The 22,659-nt window shown below is 50.4% G+C and overlaps 2 long non-coding RNA genes and 1 other non-coding gene across 5 annotated transcripts in view; 2 read left to right on the top strand and 1 right to left on the bottom strand.

Annotated features, from left to right (window-relative positions):
• LOC141575748 (uncharacterized) overlaps nucleotides 1-16,991 on the bottom strand; it is a 58,500-nt gene extending 41,509 nt beyond the window's left edge. Inside the window, exons 1-2 of the long non-coding RNA XR_012503531.1 lie at nucleotides 16,866-16,991; nucleotides 15,393-15,600 (exon numbers count right to left, since the gene is read on the bottom strand). This is a non-coding gene — a long non-coding RNA (uncharacterized LOC141575748). The remainder of the gene's footprint in view (nucleotides 1-15,392; nucleotides 15,601-16,865) is intronic.
• TRNAA-UGC (transfer RNA alanine (anticodon UGC)) lies at nucleotides 10,155-10,227 on the top strand. Its single transcript has one exon. It is a non-coding gene; the product is annotated as a tRNA-Ala (tRNA).
• Nucleotides 14,117-22,229, top strand: LOC123612716 (uncharacterized). Of its 3 annotated transcripts, XR_006720004.2 has the most exons (7): nucleotides 14,117-14,411; nucleotides 15,130-16,768; nucleotides 16,933-17,034; nucleotides 17,958-18,052; nucleotides 18,694-18,899; nucleotides 19,266-19,383; nucleotides 20,341-22,229. It is a non-coding gene; the product is annotated as an uncharacterized LOC123612716 (long non-coding RNA). The 3 variants fall into 3 exon arrangements; XR_012503529.1 differs by having other exon boundaries at nucleotides 14,120-14,411; nucleotides 19,266-22,229; XR_012503530.1 differs by lacking the exon at nucleotides 16,933-17,034 and having other exon boundaries at nucleotides 14,122-14,411; nucleotides 19,266-22,229.
• Nucleotides 22,230-22,659: the final 430 nt, after the last annotated feature.

The raw sequence follows: 22,659 nt of genomic DNA, 5'->3' as shown, positions 1-22,659 counted from the left end.
CTGGGGCTGAGCCCACCCGTTCCCCAACCACAGCTGGGGAACGGAGGCCCAGAGAGGGTGTCCGGGGATGGAAGGCAGAACGGAGGACTAGCGTTGGACTAGGGTGAGGTGAGCAGACACTTGGGGCACAACGTCGGAGGCGGTGTGCCCTCCCCGCAGGGTGGCCCCTGGGAACGAGCGCTTCCTCACAGCCTGCGCCTGGTGCCTCACCAAGCCTCGCTCTCCTCCCGCAGCTGCTGAAGAATCTGGGGCCTGGTCTCTGAGGACCCTGGACCACCCGAAGCAGCTCAGGCCTGGCATCAGTGGAGGGGGTGTGGATGGTCTCCTTGCGGCTCCCTCGGACCAGCTACCTTCAGGGAGCTTCCAGTGTGCTGCTTCCCAGAGGGCGGCTCAGAGGGTGGGGAAGGCAGCAGAGCTGGCGGTCCCTCCGTGAGCCCCGTCCACCCACCAAACACAAGCCTGTGCGATCCGTTTCACCTGCGTGTCATGCGTGCGCGGGGGGGGGGGGGGGTACCACCTGCATGTTATAGACCGAGTTGTGTCCCCCAAAACGATTATGTTGAAGTCCTATTCCCCAGAACCTGTGAATGCGACCTGACTTGGAAATAAGGGTTTTGCAAGTGTAATCAAGTTAAGGGTCATTAAGGGCCCTAACCCAATATAACTGGTGTCCTTATAAGAAGGGGGAGAAAGTTGTAGGAGGATGCAGGCAGAGATTGGAGAGGCAGCCGCAACCAAGGAATACCTGGGGCCACGGAAAGCTGGAGGAGGCCAGGAACCCTTTACCCTTAGAGGGAGCATGGCCTTCATGTTGGACATCTGACTTTCAGAGCTGTTGTTCTAAGCCACCGAGTCTGGGGAACTTTGTTATGGCCGCCCCCAGATGCTAACGCACGGCATTTAGCAGATGAGCGTGCTGAGCCCCAAGGGATGCCAAGACCCAGCCACAGCCACACAGCTGGTCAAGGTCACAGTTAGGACTTGAACTTGGGCCACTTCAGTGTCAACCCAGTGCCACTGCCCAGCTGTCCCCCTCTGACCCTGCTCACCTGACTGGCCTCCCTCCCACCACTTTCCCTGTAAACCATTAGGTTCCAACTATACTGACCTCTGAGCTCTTTCCGGAACACGCCAAGCCCACTCCAGCCTCAGGGCCTTTGCACTTGCTCTGCCCTTGGCCAGAAGACCCTTTCCCAGATGCCCAAGCCTGGCTCCCTCATTTTATTCAGATTTCTGTGCAAATGTCACCTCCTCACAGAGGTCTTCCCCGCCACTCAATCAAAAGTAGAGCCACACCCCCTAGCACCCAGTGACAGTCTATCCAATCAAACTACTTCACTGTCTTCACAGAACTCACAGCTGGAGTGTGGGAATTCTCACAGGCATTTACTCACCCACTGGCCACGTCCTCCATGCCCAGAACCGTGGCCGACACAGAACAGGGGCTCCTTAAGTTTGCTACTTGACTGAATGAGCCTCCTTCCCACCCGAACCCCACCGACCTCTTAGCGAACACTCAGGCATCCCCAGCCCCCTGCATCCAAGGGCTGGCAAGCCTCGCCCTACTGTGGAATTTTCCAGATGAAGCTGTTTCTTTTATGCATCAACAGAGCGTTTAATCTCGGCTCGTCACAGGCAGGAAGGAACCTGCTTTGCTAAAGGACTTCTGTCCTAAGGTAACGCCAGAGGGGCCTCTCAAAAGGCAAGCGCTGCTCCCCACCCCACGCCCAGCAAGCGCCCAGCAGCCCCTGCCGCCTTCTCCAGCCGCAGCCTCCGCCCACAGCCCCCCTACACGCTGAGCTGCCCCTGGGCTGGCGTTGCGGCCCGCACCCCGCCCGGACTGCAGGACGGCCCTTCCGCAGGTCAGGAGGTCTTAAAAACTTCCTGCATAATAACCTTTTAAAAATAGAATTACTAATTTTCTTTTCTTCCTCCCTGTTAAAAATTTACACATGTAATCCACATGGGTTGACAATGAAAAATGCCAAATTTCTAGAACACAGTGGAAAGCAGATCCCACCCCCAGCACAGAGATGAATATCATGGTCAAAGTGGGTGGGCGCCCTTGGTAAGGACTGGATTCCTTTATTTGACAAAGTCTTGTATCGGACCCTGAGCAAATCCTCTAAGGCTGTTATATTATTACCCCCATTTTACAGATGGAGAAAGGGAGGCTCAGAAAGGGTCAGAGCTGGCCCGTGGTGGGGCAGTGGTGAACTCAGACGGTCTGGCTTTGAGCTCACTTTGACCACTACGCCATACCACCTCTTAGCAGAAAAGTTCTCGGCTTGGTTTTTAACTTTCTATTTTCCATTCTGGCCCCCGGCGTTTTCTGTTCCGTGTTGTTCTCTGACTTGCTTTTCTCATTTAACATTTCCATGTCTGGGATATCACTTCATGCCAGACACATGTAGGTCACCTTATTCTTTTTGATGTCTGCATTGTATTCCAAAGCCTCTGTGGTGCACAGCACAGAACTATAACAATTGTTTGGGTCAAAATGGTCCATTTGTGATCATCTTCAATTCTTAGGACATAATTCATTTGAATGTGTACTATAGTTAATATGTGATACAGTGAGAACTTTCGAGAAGAACCGCTAAGATCGGGGTTTCTTAGCCAGGAGAAGGTCTGAGACTCTAGACTAAGTCCGAAATGGTGTTGGTGGAAAGAGAAGATGCAGCCTGGCACTATGATCCAGATATTCCCAGCTCCAAAGAGCCCATGAAGGTGAAACATCCCTTTTGCTGATCAGCTATGTGTCTAAGGACTCCAGAAGGTCAAACCTTCAAAGTATTGTGACTCATTCCTAGAACAACAATGCCTGGTAATTCACAAAGCAATCCTCCGCACACCACAGTTTGCCTGCATCTAAAGAAAGTCCTACTCAGGGTATCTCCTGAGCAGATCAAGAGAAACTAGTCCTCTCTCCACTTCAGGCATTTTGCTTTTGTTGAGCTGGCATAAAAGGGAGTGAGGAGGGAAGGGCATGAGTTGCCATAAAGTCAAAACGAAACTGCCAACAACACTGTTTCCTGTCTCCCAAGAGTGACTCACCTGGTGAAAACCAGAATATTGTTCCAAGTGTCAAAATCTGCAGAACTGCCTCTAGGATTTGGGTCTTATCCAGCTTAAATGAGCCAAACATTTCAGCATCTTCCTCAGGTACCTGTGAACGGTGCATTGTCTGTCCCTGCAGCTTTTGTTTTCAAAAGCTCATAACAAGGAACCCAGGAGGTCAGGAGACAGCAGGGTGGCCATTTCCCTCCCCATGACAACATTCAGATAGTTTCTAGCTGCCTCCCAGCACCTGCCTCCTGCCAATGACCAAACCAGTGCTCTTCGCACCCAGGCTGCCCCAGAGCACATAGAAAACCAGGACCCCGGCTGGAGGCTGAAATGCATTCCTCTGGAGAATCATCTGGTCTCCTCAGCCCTGTAAGGGCCATGCAGCGGCAGCGGGAGTTTATCATCATTAGAAGCGAGTTAACTTCGAACAGGGGAGAAATGCTTTTAGAGTAATTTTATTAGCACTGGATTCTGGAATGCCTTTTCTATTCTTTTAAGCAATATTCTCTGCAGCCCTGGGCCCTCCATAGAGAAGGAAGAAATTGGTTTGCAGATGGCGAAAAGGCTGAGCTGTTTCTATCTCCTGGCTTTATTTATATAAGGGAATTTGCAAGGCAATCCCAGAATGCTACAGTTTGCCTTGTGGAGTTGGCTCGGTCTCCATTGTCCTACTGAGTATATTTTTGGTGTACATGTTAATCCATAATGAGTCATATAAAAACCAGGGCAACTTGACCTATGTCAGTCTTCAGCCATGGTGGGGACTGGGGCGGGAGACACTGGGGATAACAGCAGCTCACACCTGTGAAGAGCTTTGTATGGGCTGGGTGCTGTCCAAGCACTTTGCATGTATTAACATTTAACTCAGATAATGGCCTGACAAGGGAAGTACTAATATGATCATCCTTTAACAGATAAGGAATCTGGGGTACAGAGAGGTTAAGTAACTTGCTCAAGGTCACACAGCTAGAAACTAGCCAAGCTGGGATTTGAACCCAGGAGACCCACCTCCAGGGTTTGTGCTCTTAACTTTATGAAGTATTGTGTGATTGTGTCAAATCTAAAGACACTGATGATAAATGGCTTTCTGTGACAGACACTGTGACTGACCCATCACCCATTCCCAGACGTTTTTCTATGCCTACATCAACCACCAGGTCCAGAAAAGCCAACTATTTGCTTTCCCAGGATTCCTTGCAGTTCTGGCCAATGAGACGGAGGCAGAAGACAATTAGAGTGACTGTGGGAAAGGCTTTGCTTTCCCTGATAAAAGAAGCAAAGGTAGCTGATGCCCCTATGCCCTTTATTCCTGCTTTGGAAATGGATGTGATGCCTGGAATCATGGCAGCCACCTTGTGATCTAACGGAAAAGCTAAGAGAAGCAAAGACAGCGAGCTGGAATGACCTGAGCTTTGCAGCTGACTCCCCCACACCCCAGACTTTTTTTTACATGGGAAAATTAAACCCTGTTTGTTTACACCACTGGGTTAAGTCTTCTGTCACTTGTGGCCAAAAATCATACCTAATGTTCCTTTCTCTCTTCCTGCCTCTCTCTTATTCCCAATTGAAAGTAACTGGTTGTTAAAAATCAGCATCTTAGAAGGAGTGAGGGACAGCAAGAGGCCTCTTTCTAAGGATATTTGATGTGGAATTATATCCTCCTGCTGCCTTTCCAGCTCTCATTTATTGAGCACCTACTGTATTTCATGTATACACATGTATCAAAGGCTCCAGGTTCACTTTTCCCACTGTGCTCTTAACAGCCTAGGAGGGAAGAGGCCACATTCAGCTCCATTTTACAGACAGGAACAATGAGGTGGTGCTGGGGCTTTGAGAACCTGTCCAGTGGGTGGGGAGCAGATTCACCCAGGCCAGCGTGACCTCAAGCCCAGGGTCTTCCTGTTCTCAACTGTAGTCACTCCAGCCCGCAGCACAGCCCTCGAGAACTTCTCCAACTCGTCAGACTCCAGGTCTCTGTTGCCACCTGTCCCCTCTGGACCAGTGCCTCGCTGTCAGTGCCTCAGTGTTCTCATCTGTAAAGTGGGAATGGTGCTAGACTCACTCACAGGGCTGTGCCAATTCAGTGGAATAATCCACTTGGCGCAGAGCTTAGCACATGGGGAGCTCCCGACAGATGGTGGTATTATTATCACTACTATTATTACTAAGTACCCAGAGTCCTATCCCCAAGAGCAATCCCCCAGGGCAGCAATGAATGGAGAAGTCAAGGGAACCTGGGGTCTGACTTCTATCGAGCGTGGCCTGATTTCACATCCCCCCAGCCTGGGCACAGGCGTGCACATGGGTAACACCTTGGAAGGCGTCCTGCACAGAGCTGCCTGAGGAAGAAATCTCCTGCCAGACACCTTGTCTGGAAAGGAGCACACGGTCTGGGAAGGCTGTCTCCTGCCAGGGGCTCAGGGGCTGGCTGTCAGCATCACAGTCAGGGCTGGCCAGAGCACGGGGTTTAAAACTCGACCTTTGGATCAAGGCCAGGGTGGCTGCCAGCTACTGCAGGAGGAAGAGAGAGACAGACAGACAGAGAGAGAGAGGGAGAGAGAGAGAACGAACATTTCTTTCCTGAGCCCCAAGCCACCGCAAAGGGGGTCAACCTCCAACAGTGGAGGGGAGGTGGCTCTGTTCAATTAATCCATTAATGACAATGTATTGAGTGCCAAGCATTCAGATACACAAGCTTCACTGCATCTCCACCACATCCCTGTGAGGGAAGTGCTATTATCATCTCTCTCTTGAAGGTGAGGAAAATGAGGCACAGAAAGGTTAAGCCCAAGGTCACACAGCTACTAACTGGAGGAGCCAGGATTCGAACCCGAGTGGTCAGACCCCTGAACCAGTGCTTGTAAGCAATCAAGAGGTAATAAGACCTTTCTTTCTAATGGGGCTGAAAGAGAAATCAGCTATAAACAAATCAACAAGGGATGAAATACTTTCAGGTGGTGACAGCAGTTGTTTAAATCACCCTTATCTGTCTGATGAATCTCTGCAGGGGGTCTTAGGAAAAGCTTCTGAGAGGGAGACTGGGGTCCTCCTTGAAGGAAGGGTGGGATTTTAACTGGCAACGTGGGCATGAGAGGCACTCCAAGGGGTGGGACCAGCATGTGCAAAAGCTAAGAGGAAGGAAAGTGATTGTGAGAAACTGTGGAGCCAGAGCTTGATATGGGTAAAAACCCAGGCATACAGTTGGTGTTCCGTAAATGGTCATTGTAAAGGGTATATTGGGGGTTAAAACACAGGAGCCTTTAGAGATCTGGAGGAGGTGATCGTAAGTCCTCTTCCCTGGCTTTGCTCCAGCATCTGCCATCCTCAGTGGTTCCGGAGAGTCACACCCAGCCCCAGCTCCAGGGCCTGGGCCCTGACTGGTCTAAGACGATCACGCCCCAACGAGAGATTGGGCTTGTCGTGATCACGTGACACAATCTGGCCAATGGCAGGCAAGTTTCTAGGAAAGGTTTTTCTCACCCTCAAAAAGAAACTCTCCATCCAAGAAGGCCCTTGTGTTAGTTGTATATTGCTCATAACAGAATGCCCTCAAACTTAGCAGCTTTAAACAACAGTTAAGTATTATCTCAGTTTCTGTAGGTCAAGAATCTGGGAGTGACTTTTGTGTGTGTGTGTGTGTGTGTGTGTGTGTGTGTGTGTGTGTGTGTGTGTGTGTGTGTGTGTGTGTGTTGGGGGGGTGATTCTGGCTCAGGGTCTCTCCGGAAGTTGCAGTCAAGACATCAGCTGTGGTTGCAGTCATCTGAGGGGTTTTTGTTCCGTCTCCATCCCTTCAGGTGAGGGTGAAGGGAGTCAGAGGTCAGCTCCCCCAGTCCCAGCCTGCAGGTACCCCCAGCCCTTGGCTTTTTCCTGACACACAGATCTCGACTCAAACATCACCTCCTCCAAGAAGCCTTCCAAGATCACCTTTTATAAAGCAGCTCTTCCCTGCCCATGCCAGAGATTTTCATTCCTAGCCCTTCTGCATTACTGCCTGAGACTCTGCTCTTAATTTGTCCCTTCTTGTTTATTTACCTTTTTTGGTCTCTCTGTCACCAACTAGAATATATATTCCATAAAGCATCAGACTTTCATCTGTCCTGTCCTCTGCTAGATTTCCCAGAGTTTCGCATGGTGCCTGGTATGTAATAGGTGCTCGATTAAATATATGTTTATGTTGAATGAAGAAATGAGGGGATGTTTCAGAGCCCAGAAGTGATCTGGGACATCAGGGAATTCTGAAGAACCAAGAAAGAGGCTGGTAATTCTGTCTCTCTTTTTCACACAGACACACACACACACACACCCTTTTTCCTCCAACTGCCTGCATCTAGGTTGCTCTCGCTCTCATGTACAAAGCCCCCAGATTCAGCTCCCTTTGGTCGCACCCCAAATTGGCTTCTCCACCCTGACAGCACACCATCTCCTCCACCCTGTTCCTACCAGATCTGTGAGGCTACCTACATAACAAAAGTTACATGGGATTTGGAGTCAGACAGACTTGGTCCACATTTGGAACTTTCCAGCTGTATGAGCTTGAGTGCCTCACTTTCCATTCTGAGCCTCAGTTTTCTCATCTATAAAATGGGGCAAAGCAAGACCATCACACTGAAAGAGACTACCGTCTCCATGAACACGGGCATCAGTTACTTCAGGCATGGAAGGGCACTGGGCTTGCCTGGAAGAGCACTGGGCTTGTCTAGAATGAACTTCCCCTCTCCACAGCCCACAGGGGCTCAAACTCTCTCAAGTCTGACCCAGCAGTCGCCCCTCCTCTCGCACCTGTTCCCCAGAGAGTGCGAGAGCTCAAACGGCCAGTAGTTTCCCCAGCTCAGCACAAAGTGCAAGGATCGCCGAGCAGCCAAGAAGGGCTGTTAGCTTGATTGGGTCCTTTTTTCATCTCCACATCAGCTGTTAGGAGGCTCAGCTCATGCTGGGCGCCTGCTCCTTTATTACCCAGCACTGGAGTGGGGAGGGTGGAGTCCTTCAGTTATAGCAAGAATGTGGCGCCATATACTACCCGAGACAACAAACTCTTGAAACACCTCCTCTCCCTACTCAATGGCCAAAAATAGCTCCTCATTCCCACCCAGGAAGCAAGTCCAGAGGGCTGTCTGTCCACGCTGAAAGTTCCCTAACCTTGCCCCACCCCTGCATCCTCCCTTCAATTTGGGCAGGAAATTTTTCAAAGTCCTCCAGAATCGCTGGGCTTAGGGGAATGATTACTTTAAAACACGTCGGTAACTACTTCTGCCTTCATAGGGAGGTGGTGCAAAACATTTCAGTAAGGATCTGATTCCTGTATCGTCCCCTCTTAACAATAATATAACACACACAAAAATAATATAACAAATACTTACAGAGCAATTGCTACATGCCAGGCATGCTTCAACCCATAACCTGTTATGTGACATTGAGCAAGTCACTTGGCCTATCTGAGCCTCAGTTTCCTCGTGGTAATCCCTTTTGCACAGAGAGGTTATGAGGCTGGCAATAGCCTCTACACAGTGCCTGGGAAAAGTAGGTATTCAGGCAATGGACATTCCTTTTTAACCCTAGCTGCCAGTCAAAATGGCACCTCCTCTGAGCAGTCTTCTGTGATTACACAGCTTTGCTGCCCTCTTAGTCTCTCCTCTTGCCTACTCTTTGGAAGTTCAGATCAGGCCACCAGTCCCTTTGGAATCCCTGGCGCCAGGCACGTGGCCCTGTGAATGGTGAGTATCCTAGAGATTTTGAGACTGGTGATGATGAAAATGACAATGGGCAGAAATGTCATTTGAGACCTCCCAGGTCTCCTTAATTCTCTCAATTTAATTTCAGCTTAACTTGACTCCGGAAGTCTTTTCCAATGCACTTTTGTAGGGAGCTAGGTATAAACAAACATATAAAACCCAGCGTCTGCTAGGTACCCGGCTCTCTCCCAAGCCACCCTTTTTTTTGCTAATCTCAAGCGGCATCTTGCCTTTATGATGAGGCTTTCGTGCAAACAGGGTTTCATGGCCTGCGAGGTGACTTGGAGAAGCACACACAGAAGAACACTTTTTACTATCATAGTTACATATTTATGTTAACTAGGAACCGCGTTTGGCTACAGATAGCTGAAAACCCAAATCACAGTGGCTCACCCAAATAAGGAATTGCTTTCTCTGTGATAAGAGACAGCTCCACCATGCCATCGAAACTCAGGCCCTCCCTTTTCTAAGCTTTTTATTCTAATGGTCACCTTATGGGCACAAGGCAGCTGCTCTACCTCCAGCATTGCATCTAAATTCCAGGCAGAAAGGGAGAGAATAAAGGGGGAAAGATCTGCTTTAGTTCCTTCTGCTCCCCACCCCCATCTTCCACTTTCTGAAGAGCCTTCACGGAAGTCCCACCCAAAGACATCCGCTTGCATCTCATTTGGCCAGACCGAGGTCATGGGCCACCCCTACTTACAAAGAAAGCTAGAAAAGGTGGAGTTTAAACTGGGTGCAGTGCTGTCCTAAACAAAATTAGGGTTTTATTAGAAAGAAAGGAGGGGAGAATGGATCTTGGGAGAGCAACCAGCAGTGTGGACCACACACACCAAACCTATGATCTGCAGGAATTATTACTTGGAGCAGCGGTTCTCACGCTTGAGTGTGTGTCAAAAATCCCCTGGGGGGGCGGGGCCTGGGAAAACACACGTAGCTGGGCCCACTCCCAGAGTGTCTGACTCAGTAGGCCTAGGGTAGGGCCCAAGCATTTGTATTTCTAACAAGCTCCCAGGAGATTCTAGGCTGCTGGTCTGACAGCATCTCCTGAGAACTGCTGAGGGCAAGGCAAAGCCCGTACTCCCATGAAAACACATCCATTGATTTTAAAGGGATAATAATGAGTAACGCTTTAGCTATGTTATCAGTTAGGACCCCAGTAGAAAACAGAGAAGGGCACACTCAGATGGGAAATTGAGGAAACCTAACAAAGTGACTCTTTGTAAAAGTATGGGCAGGGGGTGGTACCCCCACCCCCTGTAGCAACATGGGGAGCTGTTACTGTACTTGAAGGGAACAAGGGTGAGAGCCTTACTAGAACCTGAAGCAGGGAGCTACAGCAGAAGTCCACCCACGGGAGGGGATAGCTCAGTGGCAGAGCACGTGCTTTGCATGCAAGAGGTCCTGGGTTCAATCCCCAGTCCCTCCACTAAAAATAATAATAATAATAATAATAATAATAATAATAATAATAATAATAATAATAATAATAATAATAATAATAATAAAGACCATCCCATAGGAGCCTTATCCTTTATTGAAAGGATGCAGCCGACCTGAGGCAAGGTAGAGAGACAGCTGGGGAATAAACACCCTGGCCTCTTTCTCCACCCGCCTCCAACCTCCAGCTGGTGCCTCCCATTGGCTGAATCCAGCTGGATGCCAGAGGGCTGGGACCCACGTGGGTCAGCCTGTACAGAGCAGAATGGAAAAGGGGTGAAGAGCAGGCCTACAGAGGCGAGTGGAAGATGTCCAGCACAGACACACAGAATACTGTGACATCGTGACATAATGGAGCAACTGAGTTTGGCACACCACAATTTAAAGGAAGCAACTCACCCAGCTCATTCAGTCATTCATTCAATTATTTACTGAGCACCTGCTGTGTACCAGGCACTATGCCAGGTACCAGGGATTCAGAGCTTTATTAATCATGACTCCTGCCCAGAGAGGATGCTATCTGCTGGGGTCCAAGGTGCTGCGGCGGAGGGTGGATGGCATGTCCTCTTCCCCTGCCTCCACCCTGGCTCAGCCCACCCAGAGAGACTCACTGTGCCTTCTACTGATCTCATCCACTTGTCACCCGCAAGAATTCCGGTGTGATTTAAGTTTTCATTAAAGTTTAACTATGTGGGAAAGACTGCAAAAAAAAAAAAAAAAATCACCTGCTCCATCACAAATCACAATGTTATGTGCTGAAATAGGGGCCGTGGGAATATGCCAGGGGGATTTGGTTGGGATTAGAGACAAAACGAATTTAGACCACTGGGTGCCTGCACACCCCCATGGTAACACCCTATAAACCTTCATGCATATAGATTTATAACCGGCGAACTGTTGATTGTGATTTTTTCGCCTGGGCTGCAAACAAAACCCCAGCCCTCACCAGCCCCTATGCTGCTACGTCAGCCCGACACAAAACGTCTGTCTCCACGCTCAATAGCCAATAACAAAAATGATGAAGAATCTGATGCAGACGCGGATAATTGCTCTGGCTTCCTCCCGTGAATTTAAATAGCTTTCTTGAATTACTGCTTTTGACACGATCAATAAAATTGAGCTATTGCTGTATCAGGCCTTTCAGCAAATACACAGGAAGCTGAGCTTCTAGGACTGATGGTTCAGGGACCCCAGCTATCCTGGTGGGCAGGGCCAGGGTCCTGGGGACAGTCGATGGAGTGAGGACAGGGATGTGCTGGACTGGCCAGTGGCCAAAACAAGCAGATGAACTTCAATGTGCCTTCCAGCTGACCTCACTTTTCCTATATCCCTTTCTCCCCCCAAAATAACGAAGCCAAACTTGCCTGTCTGCCATCCCAGTCCCTCCTCTCTCTAACAAGACAGCTGGCCACTGAGATGTCCCACCCTGAGCCTGGGCGTTAGCTCAGCACCTTTCAACAAAGGAAGTGACCCCAGTGGCGGCATTTACAACACCTGGAGACCAAAGAGTAACTCTGGCGGTGAGATTTTAGATAAAGGAAAGGTATCAAGGCAGGGGAAAAAAATTTAGATGAAATTCACACAATATAAAAGTAACTGTGTTAACAAGTATAATTTAGGGCCATTTAGCACATTGACAATGTTCTGCAACCACCGCCCCGTCTAGTTCCAGAACATTTTCAGCATCTCAAAAGGAGACCTTACACCCATTAAAGACTTGCTCCCTGTTGCCTCCTCTCCCCAGCCCCTGACAACCACCAATCTGTGTTGTCTCTACAGATTTGCCTACGAAAACTTTTACTTCCTTGTATTCCCAGCATCAGCTGGCTGGGTCCAAGTGTTTTGAACGGAGGCTCTAAAACCCAAGTGCCTCAAAGAAATGAGGCTGCAAATGTGATCATTCTTATTCGGGCTTCTTTTGTATTTAATACTCAGGGGCCCAGATTCTGTAAAAGTTTAGACAAGAGAGAAGCTCCGAGTCAGGCTGACTAGAGTTTAAATCACGGCTCTGTTGTTTCTCCAGCTGTGCGTCCTTGGGCACCTGCTACGGCACCACTTTGAGCCTCAGTCTTCTCATCCGTGCAATGGGAATTTTTAACTGTACCTGCCTCTGTGGGTCGCTGTGGGGACTAAGTGGGAGACACAATGTCTGGTACAGTGAAGGCCCTTGGGAACTCTCCTGGGTGGAAGAGTGTCCTCCTCAAATTCATGTCTACCCAAAACTTGTGAGTGTGATCTCATTTGGAAATAGGGTCCTTACAGACAGAATTGGTGAAGATGAAGTCACACTGGATTAGGGTGGGCCTGAAATCCAAGGACTGGTGTGGAGACCTAGAGAGGAGACAGCCACTGAGGCAGCCTCGAGCCAAGGAGCACCGAGGGTTGCCTGCAGCCCCGGGAAGCCAGGAGAAAAGCAAGATGGCGCCTCTCCTGGAGCCTTCAGAGGGAGCGTACCACCTTGATTTCGGACTCCTGGCCTCCAGAGCTGGGAAAGCATACGTTTTTGCTGCGTTAAACCACCTCCTATCTGGCTCAGTTAGTCATGGCAGCCTGAGGACATGAACCCGGAGGGAGTTCAGGGAGGGTCTGACAAGCAGGAGGTTCTGTGATCACTGCTGGGTGATGCGGGAGCCGCCCAGGAGGGCAGGTGAGTCAGGAGACTCCAGGGGCATGGGAAACTCCAGCAGCCTCAGCAGCAGACTGAGGCCTCACCTCCAGCTGCCCAGACTCCCAGGAGGGTGAGGGTGAGGGTAAGGTCAAGATCAAGGTCAAGGATGGGTTTTGGTGGGTGAGGACTGGAGGCTCAGTGAGGGCTTGTCCCAGCATGAGTGAAGGGGCAGGCTTTGGGGAGAATTCATGATTAGAGAAAGCCCTGGGAGGGCCCCCAGGCCTCGAGACTCAACAGCCAATTGGCAGAAGGAAAAACAAGTTGTTTCTTGAGAGGGGCACTCCCTGAGAACCAGCCTCACCTGCCCCTGCTGGAATCTCGCCCCAGTCTCATTACAGGACACCAGGGCATTGATTAACCAAGCCCTCGAGAGGGACGTTGATGCCCCGGAATTAGATGCCATGGGGAGACCCCGTTGAGAGGCGATTCAGCCCCAAAGCTGCCTTCCCACCCAGCCACCTGCCAGGCAGAGGCTGTCCCCAAAGTGCTTGTTATTCCAAGAACAACAGCCACCAAAACGTCCTACCCAGGGGCCCTGCACCCTGAACTTGACTCTGGAAAGCCCTGCTCTTTCAAAAATGAACATTTTCCCAAGACTGCCCAAAGCAGAACGAAAGCAAAGCAAAGAGGAAAGCCAGTCATCAGCATTCACACAATGGCTGTGCCTATTTCCACCCGATGAAATCCACCTGGAAGGAATCCCAGCGATGCTGGGGTGACGCAGGCTGAATCTGTAAGAAGCTAGTTTTGGATTTCCCATCTAGTGGGTTGACAGAGACAGCGGGAGAATTATGAACCCCGACAGATCCAAAGAGGCTGTCGGGCCAGGGGGCTTCCAGATAACGGCAGATCATTCTTCAGTCCTGCTCAACCCACATTTCACACCCACACGGAGGTTCTGGGCGCCTGGGGGCGGGGTGACAAGCCCCCAGGGTAGGTATCCACGTCCTTGTCCCAGGTCTGCTCTGCACACGAGCACAAGGCAATCACTTTGCCTGTGTTCCCCTGGAAGTCTCCGATTGCATAAGTGTTATTGCAAATCTGGTCTCTGACCTGCAGAGATACCAGCCGAGCTGCACACGGGGCCCCGAAAGCACTCAGAAGAACACCAGTTTGAATTTCTGAAGCCAAACCAAACACTGGGCTCGAGACCATTTTGTTATTATCTCATTCCCTGACTACGGAACAACCACCCCATTGAAAAGCTATGAGCCCGCCCAAGTTTTAAATTAAACCTCTTGAGTTTTCCCTCTGAGAGCAGATAAAATCCTTCCAGCTTATGTTTTGAGGAAAGAATTTGGGGGGTGGGGGTGTGTATGTGTGTGTCTGTGTGTGTGGTGTGTATTTCCTCTAAAACTCATTTTCTTTTGTTGGAGTCCTTAAAGCGCTATTTAAATATTTGACTTGAGGAAATAATTACGTTTGATGAATGTGGAAATACCCTTCCAGGAGCAACTCCTCCATGCGGCCCGGATTCCAGAGTGAAGCTCTTTCTGAAAGCAGAGGTGAGGCCCCTTTCCAAGAAGTAAGCCCCCTAGAGTGGCCTTGAAGAGGTTTGTTGACATTGTTACAAGAGGTATTTATTCTCCACCCATCTATTTATTGGTTGGATGTCAACCACAGGCTCTGAAAACCACTGTGTATAAAAGCTCAAGTTGCAATGCTGGAGTGGAGACAGGGGAGAGAGAGAGGGTTTTGTTCCCCGGCTGGGGCCAGAAGAGGTCTAAGTTCTGCTGCTGGCCCCACCCTGAAAAACTGGGTGAACTCTGGCCAATTCCTTCCCCTCTCAGCATCTCAGATGCCTCACCCCAAAAGGAGGAATAATCATATGAGCTCCTTTTGTGGAACTACCATTAGCAAATGCCTGGGAAATGCTTACTGCTAATATGCTGTCATTCAGTCATTCAACAAACATTTGCTGAGCATCTACAATGTGCCAGATTCTGTTTGGGGCACCAGGGAGACAGCAGGGAACAAGACAGACAGCATCCCCGTCCTCGTGGAGCTGACATTCTAGAAGGTGGGAGTAGTTTCTGGTTTCATTTTGGAAGATACCCAGGGCTTTGTGTGGTACCTGGCTCACAGGTCAATACTTCTCTTTTTCTTTTTTGTAAATGAATGGTAAACCGCCAAACACCAGGAGGGAAGGGCCCAGCGATAGTGTGTGTAGGGGAGACTGGCGGTGATTCTGGGTCTGGAGGTTGCAACCACCTTTCCTCCTAGGTCCTGGCAATCTCCAGGCCCCCGTGAAGGATCCTCAGCCCAGCTGACACGACGCTGACCACACTGCCTCCGACAGTAGCAAGCAAAAAAGCCAGGATCCCTCACTAGCCAGAAGGCAGCCTGACTTCTGCAGCCAGGCACAACCTGGCAACACGGTGGAGGTGCCAGCCTTCCAATGGCCTGGGGTGTTTTCACACACAAATCCAAATATCTGGCTTCTCTAGAAACATCAGACGTTTTGCCATATTGGGGCGCAATCCTACCTGGCTATGCTGGGCTGGGGCCTCTGCTCTCTGGGTCACTCCTGTCCCCTCCTTTATGTACCAGCATGGCTTCTGACGACATCTGAGTTTCCAATCCCTTCTCTACATGGAGTGAGCAGGAGTCTTATGAGGTGATGAGTAGCATCTTAAGTGAAAAGAAGCTTCCTCCATCCTGGTTGGAGCAGGCACAGGATAGGGTGGAACAAGCCTAGGGTTGGGAACCAGATAATCAGTGGTTTAAATCCTGGCTCTGCCACTCCTTGGCTGTGTGGTCTTGGGAACCTCAGTTTTCTTATCTTGAAAATGGGAAGATGTGTCCCATCAGGCTCTTGCAAGGAATGAATGAACATAAAAGGTCTATTATGCACTAGGCACAGTCAGGGGCCAGGGACACAAAGGACTAGACAAGGGGTTAAAACCCCAAACCTACAGAGATCAGACAAGTAATGTAAACAAGTGAACTAGCTCGGGTGTGGGGCAATAGGGACTGGTGGGGAGTGGAATGGAGTGAACCAAGAGAGCACCTGCCCTATTTAAAGGTGAATTCCAGCCAACTGTCATTGTGGAACAATGTAGGGCCCAAGGTTACCAAATCTTCTGATTTTTTTTTTTAACAAAAGCAACAGATCCAGATTTTTAATGTGAAATCTCTTTAAAACAATGCCAATTAACTTGTTAAAAATGATAAAACTCTATGCAAGGAGGACTAAATCCATTTGTGGACCACCAGTGGGCAATCTCTGGGTCAGAAACATGAGACTTCCGCTCTCATTGACTTTGCAGCCTGGGCTGGGGCGGGGAGACCGAGGGGGAGCTGGTTATGAGGAAATAATTTCACAATTCTGGATTTACTATTTGCGATCAGTTCTATAAAAGGGAAGCAGTGAGATGTGGGAGCGTGTACTCCGAGGAGAAAGAGGAAGTGCTGCCGAAGAAGAGACACTTCAGCTGAGGCCTGAAGGCTGAGCTCTTGGGGTGAGGGGGAGCGGGCAGGAAGCAGGGAAAGGGCAGGCCCGGTGGAAGGAACAGCATCGGCAAAGCCTCAGCCGCGGGACTTGCATCTGTCCAGCTAGGGATCTGAAAGGCGGCCGGCTCGGCACAGACACTTCGCCAAAACAAAGGGCGGTTGGTACATCTCTCACCGGAGTGGAAAAAAGGGGAAACCCTTCTAGAGAATTCTGTTTCAAGCTCAGGAATCACCAACCAGAATGCCAGGGAGTGGAGGGTGAATCAGGCTGCCCTGGAGACCCCCTCCCCACGGACTGGCTGGAAACCTGGCCTGGGGGAACAGTCTCTGGGCCTGACATCGTCCACCCAGGCCCTGCCCCGACCCGCTCTTTCTGAAGGAGGGACCTGGTCACGCTCCCGATTTCTCTGTGAGTATGCGCTGGTTGGGGCGAGGCCTGCCTGGCACGTCCCAGAACAAACGGAGTTAGCGGGCGGGGAGGGCAGAGGGAGCACATGGAGACCCACCTGCCTGGGTCTCACTCCTCCCCGCTGCGTCTGGGTCCGGCTCGAACTTCACCTTTCCCCTCCTCAGGCCTCAACCTGCTTGTCCCAGCTCGCCGCGGGGTCCTGCAGAGGCGCCGTGGGTCTGCGGGAAGTTCTTCCGGGTCACGCTCAAGGTCAAATTGATTTGCATGTGAGCCTCTGCTTCCGGCCATCCCCGGGTTCACGGTGAACAAGACCGCAGAGGCTCCGTCACCCCGGGAGGTGGGGCTGTTAGGGAGGCCGAGCTGTGGGGACCCTCGGTGTCCCGAAATCCTTTACAACAGCTGTCGCATAAAAGCCCGGAACCCGCTGCTTGCAGACTCTCCACTGAGAATGTTAATGGCCAGGGCTGGGCATACAGTCGGTGCACAATAAATGCACACCCAAAGAAGGGCGGTCTGGAAAGGGAGAGAGCGAGTCTGCTTTCTGAGCTCACACTCCACTGCCTGGGGAGCCCGCGCACTCTCAGCTCAGCTCAGCCCAGCCCATCTCTCTCCAATGACCACTGGGAAGGAAAAAATATTAATATGTTCAACCCTAATCAAATCTGGATAATTTCACTAGAAACCTTTCCATAATTTCATCAGCGTTAAAGGATTACAATAGCAACAAATTAAACCAACAGGCATGAATTTAGTTGCTCAAGAGGAAAATGTAGCTTGATTTAGAAACGGATGTTACAGTTTATTAACCAATCTAAATTAATTCGATTTTGAGCCACTGTTAAATATACATTAGGATGTATCACCCAATAGCATCACTGGCAGGGGGAGAGAAGGGAGAGGAAGAAAAAGAAGCAAGGCCAACTGAGCTTGGTGCCTACACACAAAATGGTGTGTTGATTCTATGGTATCTGGCTGGGGGTTCAAAATTAGAGAAGGGAGTACCAGCTTAGACTCCTGGTAACAAGAATTACAAACTCAATACAAGCTGGCTTAAGCCAAAAAGAGAATTTATTATCTCAGTATCTGAAAATTTCAGGGCTTGTCAAGCTTCAGGTACAGCTGAATCCAGGTGCTCAAAAGTCAATAGGCATTGGCCTTTCTCTGTCTTAGTCTGTTTTCTTCTCTCTAGATTTTGCTCTCCATCAGGATGAACATCAGAAGCTCCAGATTTTCATTCTACTGGCTTAGCCACCTCGCAGAAAGAGAGGCCACTTCAAATCCCAGGTAAAGCTCTCACCAGCCCGTCCAAGGGCATGAACCACTCTGATGGGCTAGGCTTGGGCCCCTTGCTCATCCTTGAGCTAGAGAGGAGAGGAGGATGGTCAGATCCACACGGGGCACATGGACTAAGAGCAGGAGAGGGGCGGTTCCAGAGGAGCTGTTACCAGTTTTGAAGATGGAGGAAGGGTCAGTGGGCCCTCTAGAATGCAAGTCTCCTCTAGACACTAAAAGAGGCAAGGAACAAATTCTCCCCTGGAGCCTCCTCCGACACCATGATTTTAGTCCATAAGACTCATTTTGGACTTCTGACCTCCAGAACCGTAGGGGAATAAATATCAATTGCTTTAAGCCACCAAGTTTTGGCGATGTGTCACAGCAGTGATAAGAAGCTGACACATCTGTAGAAGACCCTGCACTCCCCATGGGTGTGAGGCAGCCAACACACCATGGGGTGGAGGAGCCTCCAAAGACAACAGAGCAAAAACTATTTCATGTTGCAACAATTTCACATCCATTAGGGTCCAGAATGCAAAATTTGCTTGAGTGGCTGTACTAAAATATAAGCCATCAAAGACGTCCCAGGCTGCGTGCAGGCTGTTTTCAAATATGTCTTTGTGAGTGAAAAATGTTGCCTCCCATATCAGCAAACAAAGGATGCTGGGGCCATTACGCCATCAGCCACTACGGCGCTCCACGATGGTCAGCGGAGGGAACTCAGGCTGGAGACCAGCAGGCTGCTTGCTGACAAGTCCTCAGCCTCTGCAGCCAACACCCCCACCCCACCAGCCATGCTGCCTGCTGAGGGGAATTAGGATGGGAAAGCACAGGACACTGGCCCTGGAGCGCCAAGGTGCGGACCACAGGAATGATTTCAATGAGCCCAGACTCTTGCATCTTCCCAGACACAGAAAAGTGCTCAATTCCTTGAGATATCTGGTTTTCTTTAATTAACAGTAACCTTTTGCTGTTCCCACTACCTGGTCTTTTTTGCGAGAACTTCTGTATATCCTGGCTCCTCCCCTCCCTCTTTGGAGCAGTCCCTCAGAGTGATCTGAGAGGCTGCCCCCCCCCCAGGTTGAAGTCCTCAGCAAGTCCGCCAAATAAAACATAACTCTCAACTTTTAGGCTGTGCATTTGTTTTCAGTCGACATCTTCGTAGATCAGGGCACCCCCTAGCAGATGCAGCACTGTGACGGCCTTGACTGTCATCTGCTAGGGTCTCCGACTGCGCGGCACGTGAATGATGGGGTGACGGCCCTGCTGCTGTGTTGTGAACCCACCCTGTGCCCCAGAGGTGCTCCCCCGCAGTGACCCAGCGTGGAAGGGAAATGAAGGTAGGCCCATTCTGGCAAGACGTGGAATGCCTCCGATGGGGGACCTTGGCTCCAGGATTTCCCATCAGCCTGGACAAAAACTTCTTACTGTGCTGAGCCCCCTCCTACCTGACCCTCCTTGGGCCCCTCACTCCCAGACCAGCCTCTCAGCCTGCAGCCTCTCCCTCCTCCTCCTCATCCCTGTTTCCCCCCATAACCCTCTTGCACATCTAATCTCACCTTGGCATCTTCTTGAAGGACCCAAACTGACCCAGCACTGTGGGAATTAGAAAAAGAGACCCCGCTCCAACCACCACTGCCACGTCCGGGTGGATGCATAACAATCAGAAGCTTTTTCCCACATGGGCACACTCCAGTGCTACCTTAGAGTGACTGTGCTCACTGGCCAGGCCCCGAGTATCCCAGCCTCCACTGTCCCCACCTGGCCCTTTCTGCTCCCCTCACCTGCCAGGGTCCTGGGACACTGAGGTTTGCCAATCTGGTGGTCGCACCAACTTGCTGTGTGTCCTTGGCCCAGCTGCTGCCCCTTTCTGAGTCGTGCTCACCTGTTCTTGCAACCAAGGGAGAAAGACAGGCCCTTCTCTTCGAGAGCCCTCTACCTCTGTGCACTGACAGCGCTAGGGAAGATGGAGAGGGAGATAAAGAGAAAATAGTACTGCTTAATTGCCTCATTAAGCCCGCCTTGTTGGGAAACCAGAATTGGAGCAGGCTTCCTCTGTTTTATTGCTCGCCTGCCCCTTCCTCAGCGGATCACGCAGCTGAATGCCGAGGGGGATGGGGGAGGGTGGGGAAGGGGCCTGGAGACAGCGGAGGATGCTTGGGAAGGGGCAGGACCTGGCCAGCCTCAGGCACAGCGATGTTCACATCCCTGTTGGGGTTTTATTTGGCCACATGTAACAAAGCCCCCCAAACGGCCACTTAAACAAGAGTGGGATTTATATTTCTCCCGTGTGACAGTGACGGTAACAAGTGCTACTGTGGAACGTGACCTCCGTGGGCACCCAGAGCTGTTCTCAGCGTGGTACATAGATTAACTCACATTAACCCCATGTCCTGGGGTGAAGAGCACCCCTGCGAAATTCACGTCCACCTGGAACCTGTGAATGTGACCTTATTTGGAAATAGGGTGTTGACAGATGTGATCAAGTTTAGATGAGGTCCTACTGATCAGGGTGGGCCCTTAGCCAATGACTGGTGTCCTTTAAGAAGAGGGGAATCTGGACACAGAGACACAGAGGGAAGCCTGTTATGTGACAACAAAGAAAGAAGTTGGAGGGGTGTGTCTACAAGCCAACGAACATCCGGGATTGCCTGCCACCAGCAGAAGCTCAGAGAGGGGCATGGAACAGATTCTCCCCAGAGACCCCAGAAGGAACTGACCTTGCTGACACCTTGATTTCAGAGTTCTAGCCTCCAGGACTGTGAGAGATTAGATTTCAGTTGCTTTAAGCCACTTTGTGGTACTTGGTTGCAGCAGCCCAGGAAAGAAATTCACTCCCAGAAGCGGGTTCTGTCCCCATCCCCATTTTACAGATGGGAGCCTGAGGCACACTGAGGCTTTCCTCCGCTGCCACCTCCCTTAGTCTGTCCGAGCCTTTGCTTCTTCATCTACGAAACGAGGCTCACGTGCTGCTCCTCTGTCCCCATCGCACAGGGCTACCTGAGAGGATGCTCCCCAGGCCCTTGTGTGTGCTGGACATGTGTGTGTTGTTGTTTTACCATTTCCCCCATTTCTCGTGGCATTAAGGACATTCCTACTGTATAGCCATCACCACCACCCATCTCCAGAATTTTTTAATCTTGCAAAACTGAAACTCTAAGCCCACTAAACACTAACTCCTCATTCCCCCTCCCCCAGCACCGGCCACTCTACTTTCTGTCTATGAATTTGACTCTGGGGACCTCATATAAGTGGAATCATAGTATCTGTCCTTTTGTGACTGGCTTCTTTCACTCAACATAATGTCCCCAAGATTCATCCATGTTATAGCAGGTGTCAGAATCTCCTTCCTTTGTAAGGCTGAACCATATGCCATTGTGTGGATGGACCACATTTTGCTCATCCATTCGTCAGTAGATGGACAGTCGAGTGGCTTCCCTTTTGACTACTATGAATAATGCTGCTATGAACATGGGTTACAAATATCAGACGTGCGTGTTTTAAAATTCTTAATTATCAACATTGTCAACATCTGTGCCGTTTATTTTCTCTTTGCCCCCAGCATTCTTTCTCCACGGGGCTGACCCTACAAACGACATCTCCCAGGCTCCCTCTGGCCCCGGCCAGGCTCAGCCAATGGGAGGCAGTGGCAGGAAGCTGGTGGGCGGGGAGAAAGAGGTGAGGGCACTTGTTCCTCTAGCTCCCTCTCATCTCATCCACTTCTGGCAATGGCTTCATCTTTGCAGGACCACAGCTTTGGAAGCCTGTCTCCTCCTGTCTGGCTCCCATGCTCACTGGACTCCTATAATGTTGCTTCCTCCCTCTGTCCCTTCGGACCCAGGAGCAGGTACACCCCCACAAGTGTCAGCCCCTTTCACTCTGCCACCTCCATGGAGAGACCCTTCACCACACACTCTTTGCTGGACCATCTGAGGGCAACTCTGTCTCCAGCTGGACCCTGAATGACACACCCTCTTTATTTTACAGATGAGGAAACTGACACACAGAAAGATTAAGTAAATTGCTCAGAGTTATATCCCTAGTGAACCGGCTTGAACACAGGCTGTCTGATTCTAGAGTCCATGCTCTGAATCAGGGCTCAGCCAACCACAGCCCTTGAGCCAGACCCGGCCCACTGCCTGTTTTTGTCAATAAAGTTTTACTGGCACACAGCCAGGCCCACTGACTTAAGTATGTTCTGCGTCTGTCTTCGTCCTACAATGGTGAAGTGAGTCACTGCAACAGGGACAGTGTGGCCCCCAAACCCCTAAATATTTATTGTCAGGACCTTTACGAAAATACGTTTGTCGGCCCCTGCTCTAAGTAGCTGTGCTATGCTGCCTTTTGGGGGTTTGAGGCCTCGAAAGCCTTACTTGGAGGCCAGGAATCTTACCATTCTTTCCATTTTGGCAAATTGAAAAGCTATAGGTTAACACGGGCTGGTAAAATCAAAGCCTCCCCGGACCCGGCAGGTAACAAAATTGTTAATCAAGTTGGGCATAGATGGAACAGGAACGCTTGCCTGAGAAGTCGCGGAACAAAGGTTACCGAGCGCCTACTGTGTGTCAAGTGCTGTTCCAGGCCCCGAGGGAACAGAGGAGTGAAGAGCAGAGACC

The sequence above is a fragment of the Camelus bactrianus genome, chromosome 32, assembly GCF_048773025.1.
Source record: "Camelus bactrianus isolate YW-2024 breed Bactrian camel chromosome 32, ASM4877302v1, whole genome shotgun sequence".
Classification (NCBI taxonomy): Eukaryota; Metazoa; Chordata; class Mammalia; order Artiodactyla; family Camelidae; genus Camelus; species Camelus bactrianus.
The sequence above is the reverse complement of the archived record's forward strand: the minus strand, read 5'-3'. Positions and strand labels throughout refer to the sequence as shown.